We start from the raw sequence: 23,973 nt of genomic DNA, 5'->3' as shown, positions 1-23,973 counted from the left end.
ACAAAGCTGTGCCAGGGCAGGTTCAGACTGGACATTAGGGACAATTTCTTAACTGTGAAGGTGGTCAGACACCAGAACAGGCTTCCTAAAGAGGTGGTTGATGCCCCAGGCTTCTCAGTGTTCAAGAGGCATTTTTAGATATTGCTTTCAATAATATGCTTTAACTTTTGGTTACCTCTGAAGTGCTCAGACAGATGGACTCAATGATCTTTTTAAATCCCTTCCAACTGAATCTATTCTGTTCCGTTCCATTCCATTCCATTCCATTCCATTCCATTCCATTCCATTCCATTCCATTCCATTCCATTCCATTCCATTCCATTCCATTCTATTCTATTCTATTCTATTCTATTCTATTCTATTCTATTCTATTCTATTCTATTCTATTCTATTCTATTCTATTCTATTCTATTCTATTCTACTCTACTCTACTCTACTCTACTCTACTCTACTCTACTCTACTCTACTCTACACTATGTATACCAAAGGGGAAGTTAAGTTTAATAGGGATGTACCTAAGATTGCCACTACCGTTATAAAACTAAAAATTTAGAGAGAGAGGATAAATCCCTTTTGTGTGGCAAGTAGAGCTGATTAGATTTACATGTCAAATGCATTTAGACCTTTCTTTTCTTCTGAACACTTCTGAACTAAGCCTGTTCTTTAGGGCATTTGTTAAATTATGCCAATTATGAACAATTCAGAGCTTATAGATTGTCCCCAGGCTATTGTAAATAGTTACCAGTTATCACGCTTTACTGTAAGATCCTATGTGGCTTTTCTCAGTAACATTGTTAGTTTCTTCCCCATCCCCTCTCACTGTTCCCTGTTGCTTATTCCTTCTTTGTGCTTTTCCTCCAGCTGTGCAAGTATAACTTGTTGTGGTACTATTTGCTGAACTATATGGGTAGAATGGGTTTCACAACAGTCCTGCGAGGATATTCCCACTGCAGCCCTACAGCTGAGAGAGAAATGGGAGAGTAGTGGTACATGGTTGGCAACACTGATGAAGAAAACAGAAATGTCCTCACCCTGTCACTGTCAGGAAGAAAGCAATATGTTGGGTGGAGGCCAGGTGGTGAGGCTGGTGGTGATAGTTTTTCTCCAGTGCTGTGCTGGCTGCAGACCAGACCATTTCCACAGCCCCTCCACTTTACTACTGCTGAAGCCCTTTATCACAGAATTTGACTCATTCTTGAATTTAGCACAGAGGATTTTTGCAGAAAAGGAGAAGTGGTGGAGAGTGTTTTAGGAACATCCCTGTTTACCCTCAGATAGCCTTGTCTGACTGAGTCTGTGGGAAGGGAGGACACTCCTTCTCTGAGAGTCTGTGTGGGCAAATGCTGGTTTGTATCTCATTTACACACACATACACATGAATGCTCATATGTACATAGCAGTTGTGATCATTTCCAACCACTATTCACAATTCAATCATTGTTGTGACAAAATGGAAGCTGAGTTGTATGTTGCTATAAATATAATGGTTTGCCTAAAAGAGACGGTCAAAATTTCCAAGTAATTACTGATGCTGGGTGCTCGGATGATGAGTTTTTCATTGTGAACCTGATTCTCTGAAGTGGTGCACTTCTGAAAATGAGGCTTTACAAAGACATCTTAGCCTCCGCTATCAAAAACCTGGAGCCGTCTTTCCATATCTTCCTATTTGTTGTCTTAGTGGTAAAAACTGAGAAATGTGAAAGAATATGAAAACATCACTACACTGTAAACACATATCAGATGTAATTGTTTATTAAGGAGTGTTTATTAATACTATTTTAAATTATAAGTCTGATTCAATAAGTCACTTACCTTTAAGAATGTGTTTAAGTGTATGTTTCAGTGCTTTCCTGAACAGAGATGTTTTTCTGAACTGGTTCAGTAACAAAAGAACTGGATTAGAACTAAAAGTGAACACCAGGGATGTCTTTGGACTTTAGTAAGTTAAATATGCCTAGTTTTGTCAAAGGAGTGATAGAAGAAAACATAGGATAAAATATTTTGGAAAACTTTTTCCTCTTCTTCTTTTGTAAATCCAGTATTTTTTAGCTTCTCTAGAACTGTTCAGTTTTGTAGATATATTAGAAATGTATTGTGGTTATAGCTATAAATAAATGCAGATGTATTTCATGTCTAAATATGACACATGGGAATAAATAAACAGGTAGCTAGCTGTAACGTGATGCTGTAACCTGAAAAGGGAGGAGCTGGCAGGAGAATTTGGTTGCATAATAGTATTTCCAACAGTGTCCTTGACCAAGTTTCCCAGGTCTCTGTATCATCTATACTAATAATAAAAGAGGGAAAAATCACAGGCTACCCAATTTCTTCCACTGCTGTTCCATGAAAAAGTCTAAAGTGTAATGCATAGTGACAAGCATTAAGTAAAAATTTAATTTACATAGACTGTAGCTAAATCAGGAGTGTTCTTCACACTGAATATTCAGATTTTGTTGTTATGCACATCCCAATCCCCAGAGCACTTCTTAGAAGTTTGTTAGCAGCTCTGATCCTGACAGAGCTCTTAAGCTCCATCTCTGCCCATATAGAATTTAGAAAATATGTGGTTTTGGATAATTGCCCGTACATTAGACAGTTGGATTAAACAGTTTCTACCATCCCTACTTTGCTATAAACAGTTGCATCACATGAGTAGCAGAGATTTACAGATAGAATCACATGAATTATACCCTGAAAAAGTAACACTTGTAATGTTGCTCACCTGCTCTGCCCGTGACTGATCTGTGTAAATACCTGCTCCACTTTCTTCTTACTCACTTCCAGCGACAGAGCTTCTGTAATAACCAGCACTGCAGAGGTCACAGCTTTCTTATGTTGGGAATTGAGAAACTTTCATAAGCTGTACTTGTGCTTCCCAAACTGGGGCACTGGGGACACAGCTGAATGGCTGTGTCACACACACACACACACACACAGATTTATGTACCCCTGCCAGGGTAGGCAGATCTCAAGTGCTTTAGGTCGGTAACCTGGACTGGTACCAATACTGAAATGAGGCCTTATCATCAGCAAGGTATTACCGCTGAGGTTCTCTATGGTGAGAAGCAGCCATTTGATGGAAGATTATAAATATTGATGAATTTAGATGTCAGTTGTCTAGCAATAGCTTTGTCTGAGGCCGCCAACTTGGCTCTGCTGGCCTTACAGGAAGGCAAGGCAGTCCTGGTGCATCATACTCAGAGGAAGAAAAGAGGGTAAAGAAACTTCATAAAATTACTTTTTCTTGTTTCAGTGGTTGGGCACCCCTGAGAAGCTATGTTGAAATAATAAATAAGGATCCTATCTGCAAAACTCTGATCTCTTTACAAAGGCAGATTTTTCTCATAAATGATGAACTTTTCCAAATGCCTTTTAAAAACTTCACAGTCAAGCCAGAATACATATGTTTTAAAAAAGAATGTCAAGTGACTTTTCCTTAGTCATCCTAAGACTTTGCTCTATATTTTTCATGTTTATTTTTATGAAGCAGCCTGCTTGGGAGAGCTCAGACATTTTTTGGCCCTGTAAGAATATTTATTTTATTAGACTTTTTCTCATTGTTGAGCAAATGGAAAAAATAAGAAATTCAGTAGTAGCTGCCAAACCATCTCTCCAGATACCTGTGTTTTGTTGTTGTTGTTGTTTTTTTCCTAGAACCTTAGGAAAACATAAACCATTAGTATGATGTCTACTAACCCCTCCCTGCCATTGCAATCACTTTCTAAATGTGCCAGCTCTCCTCGTAGTCAAAGGGCACAGCAATGCTGCGTGCAATTCAAACATTTCAGCTAATTTCTGTCTCATCCGGGGCAGGGGGTTCATTTAACACAACTTGACTCCTTAGCTGAGCAGTTTTGATGGTTAAAATCCCACCTTGTTGTTCTTAGCCAGAAAAGTGGTGGCTGCTAGTAAGACAGTTTCTAAAGGAAAATACAGGGATGTAAACTCTGAAATACAGCAGGGAAACACCCGATTTCATATAAGGGATCATATGCAATATCGTTGTGCATTACATTGATTTGTGTTGCATTAATTAATGTGCATATGTGTAACACAATACTTTAATATTTCTGTATAAGTCTAGCAAATTCAAAGCCAACTTTCTCCTGCTCATTCTACAGGGATTATTTCAGAAGAAGGAAGATCATCCATCTTTCCCTTTCATTTGTTCTGATTTATCTCTGATGTTTGCAATTGCTTCACAGGAGCTGTTTCTGTATTTCCCTGTCTGTATTCATCTACTGCTCTCCTTCTTCACTGGTCTTTCTAAATTCCAGGTCTTTCGGTATTGCTCATTTCTGTGATGTACATAGGAAGAAAGAAAGATTTGTCTTCCTATTCCTTAGAAACCTTTCATATCCTCTCGTCAAGGGCAGGCTTTGGGTTATAATCACGGCTCCACACTCAAGGTTTATCCCTGCTCTCCATCTCCTTTGCACTTCATCTTTCTTCATAGGGATCAAGGAAAAATATGTTGTGGTCCAGAATCCAGCCTATGTATGAACAGACACAGCTTCTTTTAACGTGCCCAGTGGATGTTTCAGTTTTCAGCAGAAAACAGCTTTTTGACATTCCTTATCCACTCAAAACCTGATTGTGGATTTTGCTGGTTGAACAAGGTTGTTCTTACGTTTTGAGTGGATGAGTGCTTGAATAAATTCATCGAAAATGTGTGCATGTTGAAACTTGCACATATGGACCTGAGTTTGCCCACAAAAAGTTAATGTTTGTTGGAAATTTACTTGCACAAATGTCTTAAGCTCAACATATAAAGATGAGCATACACAAATGAAGAAAATGCATTGTAAATTAAAAAATAATAATGCAATTTTCACAGTTCTGTTGCTCTTTGTCTCCTTTCTGTGCTTTTCTGTGTTACAGTATAAACTTCAGGAGTTGGAGATTTATTTTTCTTCATTTAACTTTGTACTGTATCTCAGTCCTTATTTCTACTCAGGACCAGTTGCACTCTTCTGAATAAATTATTAGCTTCTGTATTCCTATAATATTCCAGGCACCGTTGCGGTTTCCATCCAGATTAGCTTGGGTAGTCTTTCATCTTTGCTCTTTCAGCTGCTCATGAGCTGTAGAATAGTCTTCATGTTGCAGGCTCCTGTCTTGCATCTGGACACACAGCCGTCATGTAGACTAAGACGGTAAAAACAGTGAAGTATATTCAGTTCTATCCACTTGTCTTCCTTCATTTATGATTTCCTGAAACTTTTGCATCCTTAGATGACTTTTTTCCAATGCTCGCTTTGTCTCAAAAATTGAGGGAAAATGAAACATTTTAATATGAAGGTTAGGTTATTTATTGTGAAGCTTAGTTATGATATAGCATGCCTGTATGAACTGACGATTATTGGAAAATAGATTAATATTAATGTAGTTGATATCAGGTGTATATTTACCTATACATATTTTTAATTCTGTATATGCTTGTGTGGGAATGACCTTGCAAGCAAAACGCAATATATTTGTGCATTTAATCCTGAGTGTACAGCAGCTGAATTCTTTGATAGTGTATAGTCAGTAGAACTTAAAAACTGCCAAATGTTCTTCTGTCAGCCCATAAAATCTACCAAAGGGAAAAAAAAAAAAAAAAAAAAGTCTTTGCATTTGCCTTATTTCTGTATTTAAAAACAGAAGAAAATGAATAAAGAAAAAAGCTTTTGGATCCCCTGATCTAGAGAATATTAAATGAGAATTTATTTCTAGCAATGTTAACCAAGCCATAACATAGTCTGATTTTCTGTTTCTGTAAGCCTATAATATTTTTTCATATATTTAAATTTATATTACTATGTAAGTTATGCATAGTGACTGAAAGAAAACTTCAAAGAAGAACAGAGGGCTATTTGAGTAGCAGGAGATTTAGGATTTTTATTTTTATTTGGTAAAAAAAAATGCTGATTCATTGAAAACAAATAGTGTACATTTTGGTAAATTAGACAACTCAAAAATACTTTGAATGAATATAGTAAAACACTTCGTTGTTAACATTTTCTTTTATTTAAAAATATTTTCTCCTTCCCTTTGCCTGTTTCCCTCTGTTTCTCCTTGCCTCTCCCTCTCTTTCTGTCTCTCTTGCTCTTGCTCTTTTGCTCTTCTCTCATTCCCTCTTCAAAACAGCCTTTTATTTTAGAATGTTCATTGAACTCATAATAAGTGTGAAATATTTTGTTTGATGTAGGCTGACATCTGGTCTAATTATTTTTCTTCACCTTTTTTTTTTGAGATTTCAGCATGTTATAAAAAGAGGACCTGAATAATATTTAGTAAAATAATTTAGTTACTCGCACTTAAAATTAGTGTTTCGTACCTCCACTAGCCTAATGAGAAGACTGTATATGAATTTACCTCCCTTTATGCTTAGATTACAGTAATTTATTGTCGAGATAGTGTTTGTGCTTCCACGCTGTAATGCAATTAGTTCTTTGCACAACCTGGTGTTTCTTCTTAGGTACTTGTGAAGAGCCATCACACATCTCCCCTTTGACTTCGTTTTCGCTGAGCTTACACATCAAGTTCTCCCAATCACCTCACATACTGGAGGTTCTTCCTTTTCTTGCTCTCTTGGCAGCCCTTTTCCTGACTATGACTGTACATAATATTCTCAGTGAAGCCTTGCCTGCACCTAGGGTTACAGCATAAAATAATTTCCTGTAGTAGCAGCTCGTTGGCCTTTTTTGTTTGTTTGTTTATTTGTTTGTTTGTTTGTTTGTTTCCCCAGGTTTATATCACATACAGATATTATGCAGTCAAAAAATATGCCATTTTTTTCCTCTCACTGCCCCCAGCCATTGCAGTTCTAACTTATAACATGAAATAATCTCTTTAACTCCAGAGTGCGAGCTTCCACATCTTCACATGATATTTCACTCTTTTTCTACTGGTCCTTATCCTTAAAGTCATTCTGCCCTTTCTTTCAAAAACCCCATTTTTTTTCACAGATAAGGAAAAGTGTTTTGGGATTATTTCTGCTATTGTTGAGTTGTTTCCTTCTTAATGCAAAATGAATGGTCTGTTTTGCGCATATATAATATTTGGCTTTATTTAATTGACTGCACTACGTGAACACTGGCTTTATGACCTCTGTGACAAGTATGAACTTTCAGCTCAAAGTGTCTGCTGTCTTGCTGGTCATGGAGACTCCAAGCACCTGTGTGCTCTCACCCCCCTATGTAACTGTGGGGCCTGAGCACAGCTAGGGACTGCAGTGTGAGCTGAGAGCCATCTTGAGTCAAGAATTCCTGCAGGGAAGGAAGGAATCCCTTTCCAAACATACATTGCGTCCTATGCACTTCCAGCCATCATCCTGTGTGTTTAAACCTTGCTTTTAGTCTTAAATGTGCGTCTTGATAAAAAATCAAGCATACTTGAAGCGTATTTCATCTGAAAAATCAATCGAGTTTGTGGACATGTAAATGCAGAAGACCTATCTGAATAACCACATACTTTTTTTCAATACATTAACACTTCTTTTTTTACATGTGAGGTTAAAAAGTCAGGGTTTCTAAGTGTTTCTTAAATACTTGTGACCTGAAACCTATATCTGCTTTTGTTAGTTTGACTCAGATAGGTAGTTTGAAATTGTAACTGACTGTAATAGAGCAAAAGAAATGCAAAGCTAAAACTTCAGTTTGGTATTTTTTTCTTTTAGGTTTCTGTCACTCTTTTCATGCAAATGATTTATTAGTCTTTAGGGTCCTTTTCAGAACAGAGATGTGGAACTACAAAAATCTTTAAAGTAGGTCAACATCTTACTAATTATTGCTCTAATTAGTGACAGCCACATCATTTTTTTATTATTATTATTCTGTTTAATAGGACTCATAGATATCCTAATTTTGTTAAGTTGAAGGAAGTTGTGCCCTTGATTTTTAATGGACTTTACCCAGGCTGTCACATTATCTGAAAGTGTGTATGGTAAAATAAAATAAAATAAAATAAAGGATGTACTTTTACTTTTCCTGTAAAAGCTGGTCTTTTCATTTTATCCACAAATATCAGTAGACTGAACATATAAGGTCCAAAGAAAGAACAAATAGCAAAAAGGTTTTAGTTAGGTTTGAAAAATAACAGTGTAAAGGTAAGAGCTTTTTCCCATGACCTGTATGCTCACTGAAAAATGTTATCTCAGCTGATTGTCTTGCACTTGGGATGTAAAACAGTAAATCAAAGCATAAATCTTTGGATGGCCTAAACCAGGTTAAATACTTCTAACAGATCCAGTTAGCGAGATCTGAATGTTGTATGGGGGAAGTTTTATGTTCAGAAAAGCCTGAAGAGCCCTTTTATACAAGTGTCATAAAATGACATATAACAGTGTGTTCTATAATCCTCCAAGGTGGGGAAGTATATTAGGTTATTCTCTGTTCCAGGCACCGTTAAGGTATCTTCAAAAAACTCTGTAGTTATCTGCTAGAATTGCTAAGAAACAAAAGCTATTGCCTTTTACTTCGTTACCAACTGTATTCATTAAGATTGGTTTAAATGTATGCTAGTTTATTGCTGTGAACAGCATATTTCATCTTGTATTTTCTTGTAGACAACACACGCAAAAACCTGTTAGTGACTGAGTTAACAACCTTAGAATAGATTTTAACTACTTTTGTACAAGTATTAAGTGTGTATTTAAGTTAAATTGTTTAACACACAACCTGTACTTTCACCACCTAATAAACAGAATTACTTTAATACAGTGAATTATAAGCTAGCCTAAGCATGAAAAGTACATGAAGTTAATTTGGTTATCTACTGATGCTAAAAGTAAATCAAATTGCCTCTAAGTTAAATTTAACCATAACAGTGTATTTCAAATTTGGTATTTCTCCCGTTTTCTGATTGTTGGACTACTCTAGAGTAATCAGATTTTTTTTAGGAATACTTCAGGCAAACAAATATTTAATGCTAAGAAGTACTGTACTCTATTCCCACCATGCTATTTAGCGGTGCCTGATTAAGAGAAAATTAATTCACGTTAGACTGCAAATTACTATCTGCTATTATCTCACTCTTTAGTTATTGTAGTAATTTATCAGCATCAACGGAGCTAAATCATACAAAAGAAATTTTGCACAGAGCGTGAAAATGAGTCTGTTGCCATACCTTGCTTTCTGGCTCACACACTGTCCCGCAGTGTGGCAGCTGCAGTCATGCACCAGGCCTTGAAGTGCTGGACACAGTGCTTCTCCTCCGCGTCCCTTGGGGGAGGCTCGGTGGAAGGTCCTGCTCCTGGGGCAAGCTCTGCAGGGTGCAGGCAGCGGAAGAGCGCTCGTTCTGCTGGAGGGCTCGCTCTGCTTATTGCCTCACTTACCTGTGCTCTATGCATTCCTTGACCATGGCCTTGAATATAGGAGGACAGATGAAATAAAATGAAACACAGGCATTTAATTAGTCTGATTTTTAATTTAAAGGCTTCCTTCTGAAGAAACCCTTCTTCCGAAGCTGGGTATTACCTTGACTTTGCCCCTTGTTGTAGTAGGACCATTTGTCCCTGAGTGAAAGTGATGCCCCGGACTGCCTCAACATCCCCAACAGGCATGTCGTCCTTCATATTTTAGCCCATTGCCCTTCACAAAGGCCCGTTGCCCTTCATATTTTTGTGTAACAGCTGCTATTTCACAGCACTGACTTCACACGAGAGGGAGAGCCTTGATTTCCAGTGGACGGGCAAGAAAATATTTCACGCTCCGCAGTGTGAAAGACTTGAAGTGGCTCGAGTTCTGCGGCGGAGGCTGCGCAGGGCTGCGCCGTGCGCCCTGCAGGGCCGGCAGGGGGCACTGCAGTAGCGGAGGGGCGCGGAGGGGCGCGGAGCGCCGGGTAGGCGTCGGTTCAGAAAGGGGAAGGGGGATGGAAAGATGGGAGGAGGGGTCTTAACGCTTCGTCCTGCGGAGGGGGCTCGCAGGCAGCGCTAAGCCGTGATTGAGTTAGCCTTGGGAATCAGGCTGCCCCGAGGATAAGCTTCTGAGGGCAGGGTTTTCCTTATTTTTTTCGAGACAGGAAGGAAAGTGGTTAATATTAAATGCAGGTTACATTCAGACGCCACCACCAGAACCTCAATACTCCTATGGCAGCAACATGACACTAGAGGGGGAAATGCACGGCTCTGGATGGCTCTGTCCACCACCTGGGTCTTCGCTAGATCAGACCTTATTTACAACCATTTTTCATGTGCTACATCACCATCACCACCGTCATTTGCTGCTGCTACAATTTAGAAGGCGGCAAGGCTCCATGTCTTTGGAAGCTTTGCAAAAGAAGGCTCCATCTATTCCAAAGAAAGTTCAATCTCTTTCCAAGCTTTAAGAAATTTTTTAAAGCCTACATTGAGAGACTGGCAGTGGCACCTTTGTGTACATATTTACTACATTTATTTTGCTATGGAACAATATAATATTTATAACAGATCTTTAGTACCTGTTTTCAAGAAAGAAAATGTAAGCGAGTTGTGGTGGGCGCAATGCCTTGATGCAGGAATGATCATCTCAGGTTTGTAATCCTACAAAGAGTTTAACTGAGCACTTTGTGTCGCTCAGTATTTAAAAGTCCTCCCCGCTTTCTACCTGTGCAAGGGTCAGTCTTGGCTGTGGCTCATTCTGGCTCACACACAGGCAGGCGAAGATAGACTTTCCTCTGCTCCCTGCTCAGCTCCCTGAGATCTTGCGAAGCTGTGGGTCTTGCAGAGGAAATATAAACAAGAAGCAGTGATAAGCAGAAATTATAAGCCTGCATAGGTATTATAATGTAAACCTGCATAAACACACAGATGTGCGTATCAGTGTATACAGATATCACAAAGCAAAAAATGAGAACTGCTATGCGGCATGGCAGGAGCATTAGGAGAGGCTCAACCCCCAGTTCGCTGTGTTGGAGGGAAGGGACAGAGAATCTGATGGGCCTCCTCTGTCAGCTGGATCATGCAAGGACAAGTACAAAGCGAGACAGAGGGAAAAGGCCGAGGAAAGGGCAGAGACTGTTCCCTTCATACCTTTGCAATGAAGGTGACAAGTCCGATCTACACTTTAATCTCTGGGAAAAAAAAAATAAAAAAAAAGAGAAAAAAAAAAAAAAAAAAAAAAAAAAAAAAAAAAAAGCAAAACAAAAGCAACACCACGCAAAACACTGCGATCACTGCTCTTTGCTGAGTGCAGGAAGAGGGAAGGTGAAGACCCCCACACCTGGCAGGGGCGAATTTAATGGCTATCACTATTGTCCTTGTCCTTATCACTGTGGTTTAGTTGGGTTTCCTTATTTACTCTCTGAGAGCATCCTCTGCTCTTGCTGGCTGTGGCCGCCGTTCGATAACGGGCAGTGCAGAATGAGGCCCGCCGGAGTGCCGTGCGCCGCCTGGCGATGGCCGCTGCCGGTGCCTGGACGGGAACGGGGACGGAGCCCCTGCAGCACCCCCTGCAAGCTCCCCTGCTTTAGGCTTTGCCGGGAGGGATGCTCTGCGCTGCGCTCCGGGGCACCCCGTCGGGGCATCGGCTCTGCACGGCGCTCAGTGAGAGCCGGAGGCCGAGCCTCTTCTCAGCCCCTTCCACACCCCTGCCCTGCCTGCAGCCATCCCTCCTGCATCTCAGCCCACTTTGGGATTTTCCTCCCATGCTTCCCCTAGGCCCCGAGCCGCTCCGTGCGGCCGGGCCAGCACCAAGGACAGCGCCGGCTCCGGCCTCCCTCCTTTCCTTTGTTCCTCCGCCGGCGAGGCCCCGCGGAACAAAGGAGGCTGCCGCCGCTGCCTCCGGAGCCCCGGCCTCTCCCCTCCCCGCCCCGCACCCCCTGCGCACCGCACCGACGTGGCCCCCGCCACCTCCTCGTCCTCCACCACAGCCTCATCTCCGCTGCCCCGGCCTCGCATGCACCTGGCCCTCTGCTGGCGTGTCCCCCCCTCTCCCCCCGCTCCCCTTTTCACCCCCAAGCCTCCTCCGGCCTCTACGCACCCCCTTGCCTCCCCCCGCTCCGCACCCGTGAGCCGCACCGCACCGCTCCGCTCACCACGCCGCACATCGCTCCGCTCTCCCCGCCACACCGCTGCCCTCCTGCAGCGCTGTGCTTCCAGCCTCACTCCCCCTTCTCCGCCCTCCCCTGCCCCCCCTTCTTTTTTACCCCCTCCCCGGTGCACAAAACGCCCCCCCGATCCCCGAACGATCGTGCCGCGGAGCCCCCCGAAAGGAGGAGCCACCGCCGAGCCCGCAGCGCTCCTGCCACCGGCTGGGCGATGCGCAAAGAACAATTCCTCGCGATGATCATAGCAGAAAATGTATTTATTTCCCAGTCGTCGACTTTACATGGTTTTAAGCCCAGGAAAGCGAGAGGTCGAGGCACCGCCACCTCGGAAGACACCGCTGCCACCGCACGGCTCCCGCACTGCCCCACGTCCCCGTTACCTGCTGCTGACAGCTGCCATCCCCTGGCAGCGGTCCCCTCCTCTCCACGGGGCTCAGCCGTCCCGGCCGCGAGTCCTATTCAGTGGCGCTTTCCGTAGGTGAGTACAGACCGTCGAGCCCTTTATTGCTTTTTTTTTTTTTTTTTTTTTTTTTTTTTTTCTCTCCTCTCTGATGTGTCACTTAGCGCTACTCTTTTTATTCGTGGTGCTGTGCTATGTTCGGGCGAGAGCTTTAATGCCGCCTGGAGGATCCGCTCTTGGCATTCACCGCGTGCCTTAATTGTATGACATTAAATCAAGGTCCGCTGTGAACACGGAGAGTCGGAGCCTTGGAGCACTCCCGCTCGCTCTCTCTGGAAACAGAATAGCAACCGAACCCCGAAAAAAAAAAAAAAAAAAAAAAAAAGGAAGAAAAATATAATTCCCCTCCGCCCTAGTCCCATCCTGGCCTGGGCTGGATGTAATTCATGCTCGAATTTTTCTACTGGCCCATCTGTTGTTTGCAGTGCCCGGAAAGCTGTTACATATGTACTTAATGGCTTAAAAAAAAATCATAGAAATCAAGCGCGTGCTTATAACGCACTTCCAGGCGACTGCGTTAATTTCGCCAGCGTCTTCGCGTGATTTGAAACGCAGGAGCTGGCTCTCCCCGTCTCGACGTCTCTGGGTTGGCATCCCTGCCCGGGAGGGACCGTGTCCCTGCTCCTGCGGCTCGGCTGGAGCCCGGGCCGTGTGACCCGCACCCCCGGAGCATCCATCCCCTCTCCCATCGCCTGGATGTCGGCGGTGAAAAATGAAAGGACGGGACATGTCATCTTTCTTTGTAAAGCGGAAAAAAAAAAAAAAATCAACTCACTCGCACCTGCCCCTTTCCCGGGAGGGTCTGGGCAGCCCATCTGGCCTGCCTACGCTGAACTGTGCGAGCGAGGAAATGAGGGGTGAAGTCATTACAATTAAAAAAATAAAAAAATAAAAAAACCACTAAGCTTATTATTATTGTTATTATTATTATCACGGTTGTTGCCGTCTTTCACCGCTCAGGACGGGGACCCTTCTGGTTTGGTGCCGATGGCACGCCGGGGAGGAGCTGGGGGGCGGCCGGGCACCGCGCATCGCCCTGCGGGCTCGACCCGGGCTGGACCCCACGACCCGTGCGGGCTGACCTCGACTGCTGCCTCCGAGCCTGGCCCGGGAGAGGGAGAGGAGAAGAGAGGAGAGGAGGCGAAGCGAGTGCGCTTTGGCTGGGCTCCGGCGGCGAGCTGGGCTTCGCGGAGACTTTTCGGTGGCTTGCCCGGGCATCCGGGGGGTAAGCCGGGCAGGCGGCTCTGGCCCCCCTCGGCACCGCAGCTCCTGCGTGCGACCGCCTGGAAAGGAGACAAAGCGAGAGAATTAGAAAGGCAGGCGGGGAGGGACGGGCGCCGGGAGCCCGCACGCCGCGCGGTTGCCAATGACAAAAGGGAGAGAGGGGGGAGTCAGAGCAGGGGAAGGGCGGGGAGGGAAGGGGAAGGGGAGGAAGGGAAGGAAGGCAAGGGAAGGCAAGGGAAGGGAAGGGGGGCCACACGGGTTGACGCGGAACTGGTGCCGGCCAGACCCCAGCCTCCTGGGCTGCTCGCTCGGCGGCCGAGCGGGGTCAGGCGAAACGCCCATCACCGGGGCGTCGGTGGGAAGCGGCCAAGCGGGGGGAACCGCAAAGGGCAAGCTCCCTGCCCGCCGCTGCAAAAACATCCCCGGACAGGGGAAAAAAAAAATAGAAGAAAAAAAATATTTTTTTATTTAAAAAAATAAGAAAATGGATGAGAGAAAGAGGAAAAACACCCTAGCTTCTTTTCTCGTATTGAAGAGCGTACGAGAGCAGAGAGCGAAATCCATGGGGAGAAATCCGAGCACCCAAATAAAAGGAAGACTTATGACCCCGCTCCGAGTATTAAAATATAGTAATAAAAAAATGAAAAAAAAAATGGCCAAACCTGCCGAGGACTGGCTGCTCCTCCGCCCAGCTGGAGCCGCAGAGCGCAGAGAGAGGAGGAGAGCCCCGCGAGCTGCTTTCGGGGGGTACGAAGCGGTCCGGTCTCTCCCCCTCGCTTGCTGCTCCAGAATTAGGGATTAATGCCTCTCCAGCCAAACAAATAAGGCATCTGCCTTCAGTACAAGAGGATTACACGGGGCTGCTGACGTCACCAGCCAGGCAGATGTTGGCTCCCAAAGTCCCGATCATCTCCCGTGTCCTTGAAACCCGGCGCAATCCCAGCCCCGCGCCGCCCGGCCGGGTCCCTGCAAGGTCGAGGGGGACCCGCTCGGAGGGGACCCCGCCGAGCCGCTCTCTCCCCAAACGTCCTCTTGCATGGTGGGGAGAGAAAGGTGTGAAAAGCCGAGCCCGGCAGAAAGTTCAACCCTCCCCCTTCCCTCCGGCTCCTCTCCCTCCCCCCCCCCCCCACTCCGCCTTCCTCCCACCTCCCCAACCTCAATGTCACATGAATCTGTACAGTCATAGCGAGGAAGAGGAGCCCGCTGCCAGGCTCAGCCCAGAGGCCACCCTCCCTCCCCGCACGGCGACCGCCCCCCCTTCACTGCGGCACCGCCGCGTTCCCCCCTCCGGCGCCCCCCGGCCGCCCCCGGTCCCACCCCAGCCCCCGCAATGGGGCCGCGGGAGCCCGCCGCCAGCCGGGCCCACCCGAAGCGCCCGTGGGCTTTGTCCCCGGGGGGCCCAGCCCGGTTAGCACGGGTCTGGCCCGGTTGTGCGGGGCCAGCTTGATCCCGAGGCTCCTGGCTGGGGCTCTGCGGCGGGCGTGCAGCAAGCTGCCGAACCGAGCCGTGCCGTGCTGAGCCGTTCCGTGCCGTGCCGAGCCGTGCCGAGCCGAGCTAGGGCAGGCAAAGAGCGCTGAGGTCGGTCAAGGCCAGCAGTCGGGGGGCTCTGGCTAACGGGCTTTTGCCATTCCTAGGTGGGCGCAGAGCGGCTTGTCCTTCTCGGGGCTCAACTCTGAGTCTGCTGCTGGCTGCTGCGGAGCTTTGAGTGGGTCGGAAGGGCCGCAAAGTGTATCTGAAAGGTCCGATTGGAAGCGCGATCAAAATAAATGAAAAATTTGCCTGAGAGCCATGTCTGTTGCCTTTGCTGTGGCATAAAGTCCATGACTCATCATCGTTAGTCCCTTTGCATCAAACAATGGTTTCAATCATTTCGGTACCGCAGAAAGGCAAACTTAATGATGTGACATAACAGAGTGGGATGAGGAAGAAGGGATCGCCAGTACCTAGGCTCCTGTTGGGCTGACGTTGTTGTTGATGTTGTTGTTCAAAGGAGCTGCTTTATAGATCTGTTCCATATTATCCTTGTCTGTCAAAGTGGCATTTAATTTTTCCAATTGTGGAACTTGGTCACTGATAAAATCAATTTAATTTACACCACTGTCATTCAGCCGATCCGAGCAGTAGGTTTATTTTTGGCTCGGAGTTGAAGGGAGGAAAAAAAAAAAAAGAAAAAAAAAAAAAAAAAAAAGAAAAAGCAATCTTGTGCAGAACTGAGAGATCTTTCTACTTCTTTTAAGTGTGGTAAGAAGAGAAAACACTAGCACGGCATTCTAACAGGGTTTGCTCTCATGCCGGAAAATTCTACATGTCATTTCTTAAAGCTTTTGTTTGCAAACACGAAACGGAAAGCAAGGAAGGCAGGCCAGCCGGGTTTCGCTCGGTGCCGTGCCGTGCCGGGCTGCCCCGGTCCGGCCGCCGCCGCCCGGCCGCGCTCTGTCCATGGTCCTGACCGTCGGGCGGCAGCGACACGGGCTGGGCTTGCTGCTGCTGCCGCCGAGGGCGAGCAAAAGCTGTCCCGGGGCACTGCTAGGTAGCTTCTGCTATATTGGTATTAGTGGTGATAGTACAGACAGATTTCAGTTCAGCACCTTGGAAGCAGGTGTGTGTGTGTGTGTGTCGGGGGTGGGGGGGGGGGGGTCTGCCTTTCTTGGGGTTTATTTGATAGCTCGACGGTTTCCAAGTGCTCTCAATCACTGACGCCTGGGCAAGTCCACATTGCAATGAAAAGTGGTTAATATCGGACAACGGTCTTAAAACGTCGGGCTCTCAATTGTTTCCTTGAACGGATTAATGTGGAAATTCAGTGGCGACTTTTGGGAAGTGGTACCGACCTACTGACTGACCTGAAAAGAACTGACAGCCTTGCAAACTATTTTTCTTTCCATGTTACAGCGGGAATAACTTGCAGACAATGGTTAAATATGCTCTAAAATTGCACGATACACATACACAACCTGTTTCCGAGCCTGATGCATTCTCTGACTATGTGGCTACACGCATAGACACTCTCTCCCTCTCTCTCTCTCACACACACACAAACACGTAAACAAATAAAGTTAAAATAATGTACTGGAAAAGTCAGATCTTCGCTCAACAGTTCATGAGCCCTTTCTCGGATGATTTCGACCCTCCAAACCCCCAGCTGGCTAACGTTGCTTCTTCCTAGTATTTTATACCAAGGACAATTCTCAGATTATTATTTCTTCGGTCCTCCTTCTTCCCACAACCTGCCCCCCTGACTCGAATAACGCGAAAATTGCCGCTCCGATGCAAGAGGCTCCGAAGACAGCAGCTTCAGGAATTGCGCACCAGCCCTGCGAGGAGCAATGTGTGGGCTCTCTCAAACGTAAGGGACGACTGGCTGGGGAAAAGGCAGAGCTGCAGCTATTCACACTTCGTGGGCCGGGAGACTTCTTTCAAAAGAGCCCTGAAGTATTTAGGATTTGGGGGAAAACCCTTGTACCGGAAGAAAATGGCCTAAACACAATAGGACTCGCCATTTTCTCCTTCCAAAGCACAAAGCAGCTCCGCGGCTTCAGCACCACACAAAGAAAGCCCGGACCCTCTGAATTCTCTTACATTTTCCCCCCACCGTTTCAAAAGCCTTTCCCTCTAAGCGATCCGCTTTCCCAGGAATGCTCACACAGAAATAAAGGAAGAAAGAAAAGAGGGGAGGGGGAGAAAAGCGACTAGCTAAAGAGAGAGAAGACAGTTTTGATCTTAGTTTATTTAAATCAAATCCTGCCAGGGAAAAGTCACACTCTCACATGTGCTCTTGAGGGAAAAAATAAATAATAATAACAATAAAAATAAAACCATCTGGAAAGCTGTTTTGACCACCGCATTCCTTCAAGCTGGGCGGACTCGCGTTGCGCCACAGAGACTCGAGCAAGACCACGCTGCCTGAGGATGTGTATGTACACACACAGGCGCACACACACACACACGCTCCGGAGAAAAATGTCTTTTCGGGCCGGCTAAACCCACAATCTGGTGTCGAAAATGCCCCCGTGCCCCCCGCACCGCCGGGATCCGCCGGTCCTCCGCGCCCGCGGGGCTCCCGCGGCTCGGCCGCCTCCCCGCGCCGCCCGCTCCCCCTCGCCGGGCTCTGCCTTATTTAGGTAACTCGGCAGGAGGCTGATAAAGAGGCGATGATATTAAAAAGACAGAGAGGGAACAACAAAGAAGCAAGCCAAACCCGAGCAACTCAAACCCAAACCGCAGCGGCCTCTCGGCATCGCTCAGAAATGCAGCAGGAGATTTTGTACTTACAGCCAGCGCTAAAGTGAGTAATCCTCATCCCAGCGTGCTTGGGTTTGTAATTTTTCTCTATCCCTCGCTCTCTCTCTCTCTCTCTCTTTTTTTTTTTTTTTTGGTCTATTTGTTTTTAAGCACTTGTTCGTTCCCATCGTCCATGGCTCGGAGTGGATGCAAACAAAAACGGCCCGTTAGCAGGAATAAAAACAGAAGTGATTTCATTATGTAAATGCAGGAAAGAGGCAAGATGCTGCGTTTCTCCTAATACTTTCTGCTTGGGAACCAGCAGCTCTCAGCTCAGGAAAGCAGGACTCTGTGTGTGTCTCCCCCTCCTCTCTCTCTCTCACACACGAACACGCACACACGCACACACACACACTTACTCGTCTCCTTCTCCTTCTTCTTCCTTTTTTTTTTTTTTTTTTTTTTTTTTTCAAAAGAGGGCAGGTCGTTCCCTGAATCCCAATGAGTTAAGTCAGTCACTTTCCTTCGCATGCATCACAGCCTCCTTAGAGCTGCAGGCACAAAAGAGCATTTAGCTGCCTCCAATTTGTGTAGAAGGCCTGTCCTTATTTTTTTTTCTTTTTTTTTTTTTTTTTTTTTCATCTTTTTTTTTTTTTTTTTTTTGAGTATAATTAAATAATGTATTTCACTCAATATAAAAATACCATGTCCCCAACTTTGACGATTGAACCACTAATTGTAACCTTTTAAATAAATTCCTGAACTTGTACGCATACTTAGCTGGTCTGCAGGGGCTTCACAATAAATTGATGCACAGCATTTCTCAGCTGTGCAGACCTGCACCCTGCTTCCTGCAAAGGTCAGAGCTGTACAATCCACAATTACTTTCCAATGAAGTCTTATATCAACAAAATCTCCTTGAAAGGATTACGGGCCTTTCAGAATAAAGCTTTAATCTTAAATATACATGCCGGCATATTCCATTTCAATCAAATATGAGAGATTGTTTTAAAAAATAACCGCACACGTACATGTGTTTTCACGCAGGGTTACTCTTCCCAGGCAGACAGGGGAAAGTGTAAGCCTGGTAGCACCCGCTTCACATGTCACTTGCTGGTTTATGTCTGTCCTTCCTTCCAGGGAAAACATGAGCATCCATGTGTGTGTGTCTACACACGCATACACACACATGCAGATATATACACAGGCACTCGTACACGACTGGGCGTATCTAGCCCGCTCATGCCAAAAGCTGAGAAGCGCAGGGCTGGCAGAAGCCTGCCAGGAGGCGAAGAAGCACCCAAGGGACCCAGAAGAGGGGCCGTGATGGTGTGGAGCAGAAGCGGGAGGGTGGCAGGGCCCCGCTGGGTGCTGGGCGATGGGTGCTGGGTGCTTGGTACCTCCCGACCACTGCCGCCCCTGCCGGGGCCCTAAGGGGAGCCCAGGGGGTTTCGAGGGGCCGGGGCCACCCCGACATCTCGGTCACCTCAGGAGTTCTTGGCACTTTCTTTCCACCCTTGTCATCTCCTAATTCCAGCTGCATTCGCTCAAATGGGTGGTAATCCGACTCTAGAGGAGATTAAGGAACCAGAGATAGCTGCATTTAGGATTACCGAAAGGAAATGAAGGAATCTAATCCACTCCTGCCCCTTACGTTACTGGGTTTCAATAAGACCCTATACCACCTTTTAGGATTTTAAACAAATGAAATCGCTTGGAGAAGGGGACAGAAAGAGACCGAGTGCTGGAGAGCGTGTTTACCCATTACATGAATTGAATAGCAGAGGATAAGGTGAATTGCAAAAGCGGCCGCGGCTGGGCTGCTTTGCTTCTGCATCCCAATAACCGCTGTGTCTGGACGGGCCCAAGGTTTGCAGCCCCCTTAGAGCTCTCCTTAGGACCAGAGGAAGTCCATGCTGGAGATGCACGTATAAACTGCAAAAGCAACCCGGTAATGATCTGTTATCAACCCCACCCCCGCCAAACCTCACACCTCGAAAGAAAAACACCCTCACTATATGATGAGGCTGTAAGTACATTGTTTCCAGTCAATAAAAATTATCAGCAAAACTTAGAGTGTACTTAGCTTCAGAAGATTTTCTGCTCTATTCTCATTACGTAAAGCCAAGAAGAAAATAACCAGTGCTTACTACAATGATATAAAAACACTCTTCTTGCTTTTTTTCCTAGGTTCACTTTAAACCGAGGAAACAGGATACTCTTTTGCTTCCAATGATACAAGCAATCTCCAGAAACAGCACTGCACTAACCTAGTCCTGAGACCAGTTCCTTTGGAAAGACTGTAATATGAGTGACATGGAAAATTTAAAAAAATACTGTGAAATCTAGAGATGTTTTCATGTTGTCATTTCAGATATAACCTTCCCTTTCACCAGATGATTTTTTTATAGTTGAAGTACTAGACTGCCTAAACCTAGCCTCTCAAAATAATGTTTAATATGAATGTGGTTAATTGCATTGAGCTTCTTCATATACTGATTATCCTCGGTGCATTATCAGGGCACTCTGAAATGCTCTTCGGTGGCAAGAAAAGAACCTTAATATATGGGAAAAAATGGCTAGTCATCCTCGAGTAAGATTTTGTTTTGTAGAGTGCATGTCATGGTCCTTTGCAAGCCTGGAAGCAATGTGAATCAAACGCCTCGGAAGAAGACCTACGTCGACAAAGGCTCCATGTACAGCATGCTCTAATTATTAAAGCTCATTCCCTGATTTAGGACTCTATTTTCCTTAGCGAGCCCATCACCCTGACACGACGCTGCTCAGGATGTTTGTTCAAAGCTTATGAAAATGTAACCCAACTCATTGCTAGAAGTTGTTGCTAATTAGTTGATAATAAACTTCTCCGGACGGGACACAAAAGTCTTTCAGAAGTGCAAGGTGTTCTTTGTTATGCCCTCACAAGGGGAATTAGCATATCAATCGAACAGGGGAACAATAGAGCTGGGCGCTTTTTTCCTCCTTTTTTTTTTTTTTTTTTTTTTTTTTTTTTTTCCTCCCCCCCTTTTCTCCCCTTCCTAATGTTTTAAGTGGATCTGGTGTGCATGAAAGAGAAAGGCCGAGGGCCGCCGTGCCCCTCTCCCGGGGATGCTCTAGGCTCCGGCTGAGGCCCCCGCGCTCATCGCACTTGGAGCCGGGCCCCGCTTCGGGAGCGAGCCCCCGGGCGAGCGGGGCTGCAGCGCTTTGCGAGGCCGGACCACCGGGCAGCCCACCCCACCGGGCAGCCCACCCCTCCAGCCCAGCGCCTCTCCCACCCCTCCTCTGCGGCGCTGACAAATGGGAAGAGTTGGGGGGGTTCCCAGCCCCTGCACTGCCCCCCCCGCCCTCGCTGCCGATGAAAGAGTTTCGGCCTGAAAGCCCTTTGCAAATGGGTGTTTTACGACGCGCCCCCCCCCCCCCCCCCCCCCCCCCCCCCCCCCCCCAAGGTAATTTTGCTGCCCGATATCCTTAATAAAGACTGTTGTTGCCCCTTGGGTTGCAGGGAGGGTCTCTGACAGCCTGGCCTTTCCTCCCTCACCTCCAGATTTCCAGGACCTCCCTGTGCAGGTGTGGACTCAGAGAGAGCAATAGGCCTGATAAAAATGCTCAGTCAGTTATAAATTCAAATAACTGAGGGGGAAGAAATCCCATTTTTAGCAATTTAACAGGAATTTGTCCTATTGATTACAACCTCCTCCTGTTTCCCGCGGGGGGGGGGGCCCGTCCCCCCCTTTTTTTTTTAAAATAAATGCCCAGTAGACTCACAAGAAGACACATACACTACAAACACAAGGCACAACCAAATACCCAAACCTCCCAGCTGCTTGGTGACATGTGTAAGTGGAGACCATAGAGGATGGAAATACATGAATAACAGGCTAGGGAAGGCAATTAAACAAAACTCCACAGTTCCGAGGCCTCTGATCCATCTAGCTGTGTTCCTACCCAAAGGCTCAACAGCTGCAAAAGTTATTTATCCACATGGCTAGAGTGCAAATAAATGCATAGGTTAGAAAGAGAAATGTGGTTTGGGCCCTACAGGTAAATCAGAGCATGTCTATGGAGTGGCATTTGCCCTCCTTGGTGGCTGCAGATGAACTCTTTGTTTGTAGAGTGGGGAAGGGGCCAGCCTGAGAGGAGATAAAAGCTAGGCTTGCCTAATCAGGGCAGAAATAAACTAAGAGATTTCAATCTTCTGCCTTTTTTTTTTTTTTTTTTTTTTTTTTTTTTTTTTTTTTTTTGGAAAGGAACAGCACTCTCCAGTTGGCTCCCACTCAAGAGAGAGGATGCTTGAAAACAGTTATTTTTAGGAGCTGCAGTGATATGTTGTGTGCATTAAAGCATAGTGATGTACTAAGAAATAAAAGAAATCTCCATTCCCCCCCAAAAAATCTCTGGGGAAGCAGTTCCCCAGGAAAAATGTGTTGTGTAATTAAAAAAAGAAAGTATTTATTAAGAGAAAATGTTTGTTTTCTAAGGTTTATATAGAAAGTCTTGAGAGATGAGAAAACCTCAAATCCTAGGAGTTTTTATGAAATTCATTTAAGGGAAAAAATGTTAAGGATGGTTGTTTCCCCAAATGCAAAACATCAGGGAGGAATCTGAAAAGAGCTTTACTTTCTGTGCAAAATCTCCATTGTTGCTTGGCAAACAATGGGAGCTCTGGGCGACTGTAAGGCTGTGAGAATGAATAGGGAATCCGCAGGATGTGTGCGGGTCAGTGCTTGGGGTCTCTGTCCTAAAGCCCCTTTCTCAGCTTGCCACAATAAAGTAGCACAAGGTTTAGTCTTTCCTGGGTCACCGGCCATCTTCTATTATTCAACACTTCACAACAAAAAACACTTATTAATCAGCGCTGACCAGAGGCCCCTTTCAAAACAAGAGAAGGGGAGAAAGAGAGAGGGGGGAAGAGAGAGAGAAAAGAAGATTGAGAAACCCTGAACAGACCCTCCCAATACAAGAGCAACCATAGGCACTTTCTCAACTGGCCAAAGCGATTTTTTTTTTTCTTTTTGCCACAACAAAGTTTCCAATCAGGTCACAGAGGACTGGACTTTCCCCCTACCCCCCACCCCTGTTTTCCCTCTCACTCTCTTCCCTTCTTGCTCTGAAGATGATGGAGACTTTGTTTTGCAAGTAAGGATGGCTTTAGGTCAAATTGCCAAGGCTGTCTGATTTTAGAGGTTCATCCTTGCTGTATTGGAAGATAAGGCTATTTCTCATCTGGGCCTCAACTCTGGAGATGGCGTAGGAGAGAAGAGGTTTGCTTGTGGGGCGCTGCTCTTGTGCTTTAAGAGCTGATGGATGAGGTGTCAGGGCAGTAGTTGTGTGAGGACTCATTTCAAAATGGTATGAGAGAGAGTCAAATATGCCATTTATTGACTCTGCTGAGGGTAATCGTGGGCTTGTTGTTGTTGTTCCTGATTTTCTAGCACTACATTTTGCAAAGGGCTAAACGGTGAGCTTTGGAGTGAGAAGGAACTGAGAGATTTAAGAGAAAAACTTTGTATTCCTCTGTGCAAAAAAAGGATGCAAAGACAGTGGTGAAAAGGGATCTTAAAGGACCTCATAAGTGATAATTTAATTCTCAAGGGAAAGTGCGGGGAATTCTTTTTTTCTTTGTTGCCTTCTAATATATTTTTAGGATGTTTATTTATTCTGAAGTAAATTGGTGTTTCTATGTAATGAAATATGCATAGATTGTCACACAGCCCACATTATTATGTTCATGTCTCTTAACCCCAGGACAATTATCTGAATAAGTTTGTACCAGATAACTTTAGCTTGTTGGATAAAACTGTTTTTTGTTGGTTTGTTTTTGAGTGGAGAACATGACTGAAAAATCTGGATATTTCAGACCCTGTTAACAGTACAGGTGTAGATGTACCTAAGAGAAAAAAGCAATTTGTACTATTTTTTTTTTTATTATTATTATTATTTAACAAATGCATAGAGACAGCAAATATTGAATCCCCTGTGGATTACCTGAGAAATTGAAATTATTCTCTCAAGAAAATTTTAGTCCACCAGAAAGGTAAAACTTGCTTTATTTATTTATT

At 45.3% G+C, this 23,973-nt stretch overlaps 2 long non-coding RNA genes across 5 annotated transcripts; one reads left to right on the top strand and one right to left on the bottom strand.

The window, feature by feature from the left end:
• Window positions 1-1,745: 1,745 nt before the first annotated feature.
• On the bottom strand, window positions 1,746-18,499 carry LOC118162595. Of its 4 annotated transcripts, none has more exons than XR_004748523.1 (4): window positions 14,356-14,827; window positions 11,998-13,752; window positions 9,112-10,673; window positions 1,746-5,262 (listed from the first exon to the last, which is right to left on the bottom strand). It is a non-coding gene; the product is annotated as an uncharacterized LOC118162595 (long non-coding RNA). The 4 variants fall into 4 exon arrangements; XR_004748524.1 differs by lacking the exon at window positions 1,746-5,262 and having other exon boundaries at window positions 7,817-9,348; window positions 10,569-10,673; window positions 14,356-14,821; XR_004748525.1 differs by lacking the exons at window positions 1,746-5,262; window positions 14,356-14,827 and adding an exon at window positions 17,966-18,499 and having other exon boundaries at window positions 7,817-10,673.
• LOC118162596 lies at window positions 16,358-20,800 on the top strand. The gene is made up of 2 exons (XR_004748526.1): window positions 16,358-17,978; window positions 20,105-20,800. It is a non-coding gene; the product is annotated as an uncharacterized LOC118162596 (long non-coding RNA).
• Window positions 20,801-23,973: the final 3,173 nt, after the last annotated feature.

Source organism: Oxyura jamaicensis, chromosome 2, assembly GCF_011077185.1.
Source record: "Oxyura jamaicensis isolate SHBP4307 breed ruddy duck chromosome 2, BPBGC_Ojam_1.0, whole genome shotgun sequence".
NCBI lineage: Eukaryota > Metazoa > Chordata > Aves > Anseriformes > Anatidae > Oxyura > Oxyura jamaicensis.
Note: the sequence above shows the minus strand (reverse complement) of the source record. Positions and strands in the feature narration are given on the sequence as shown.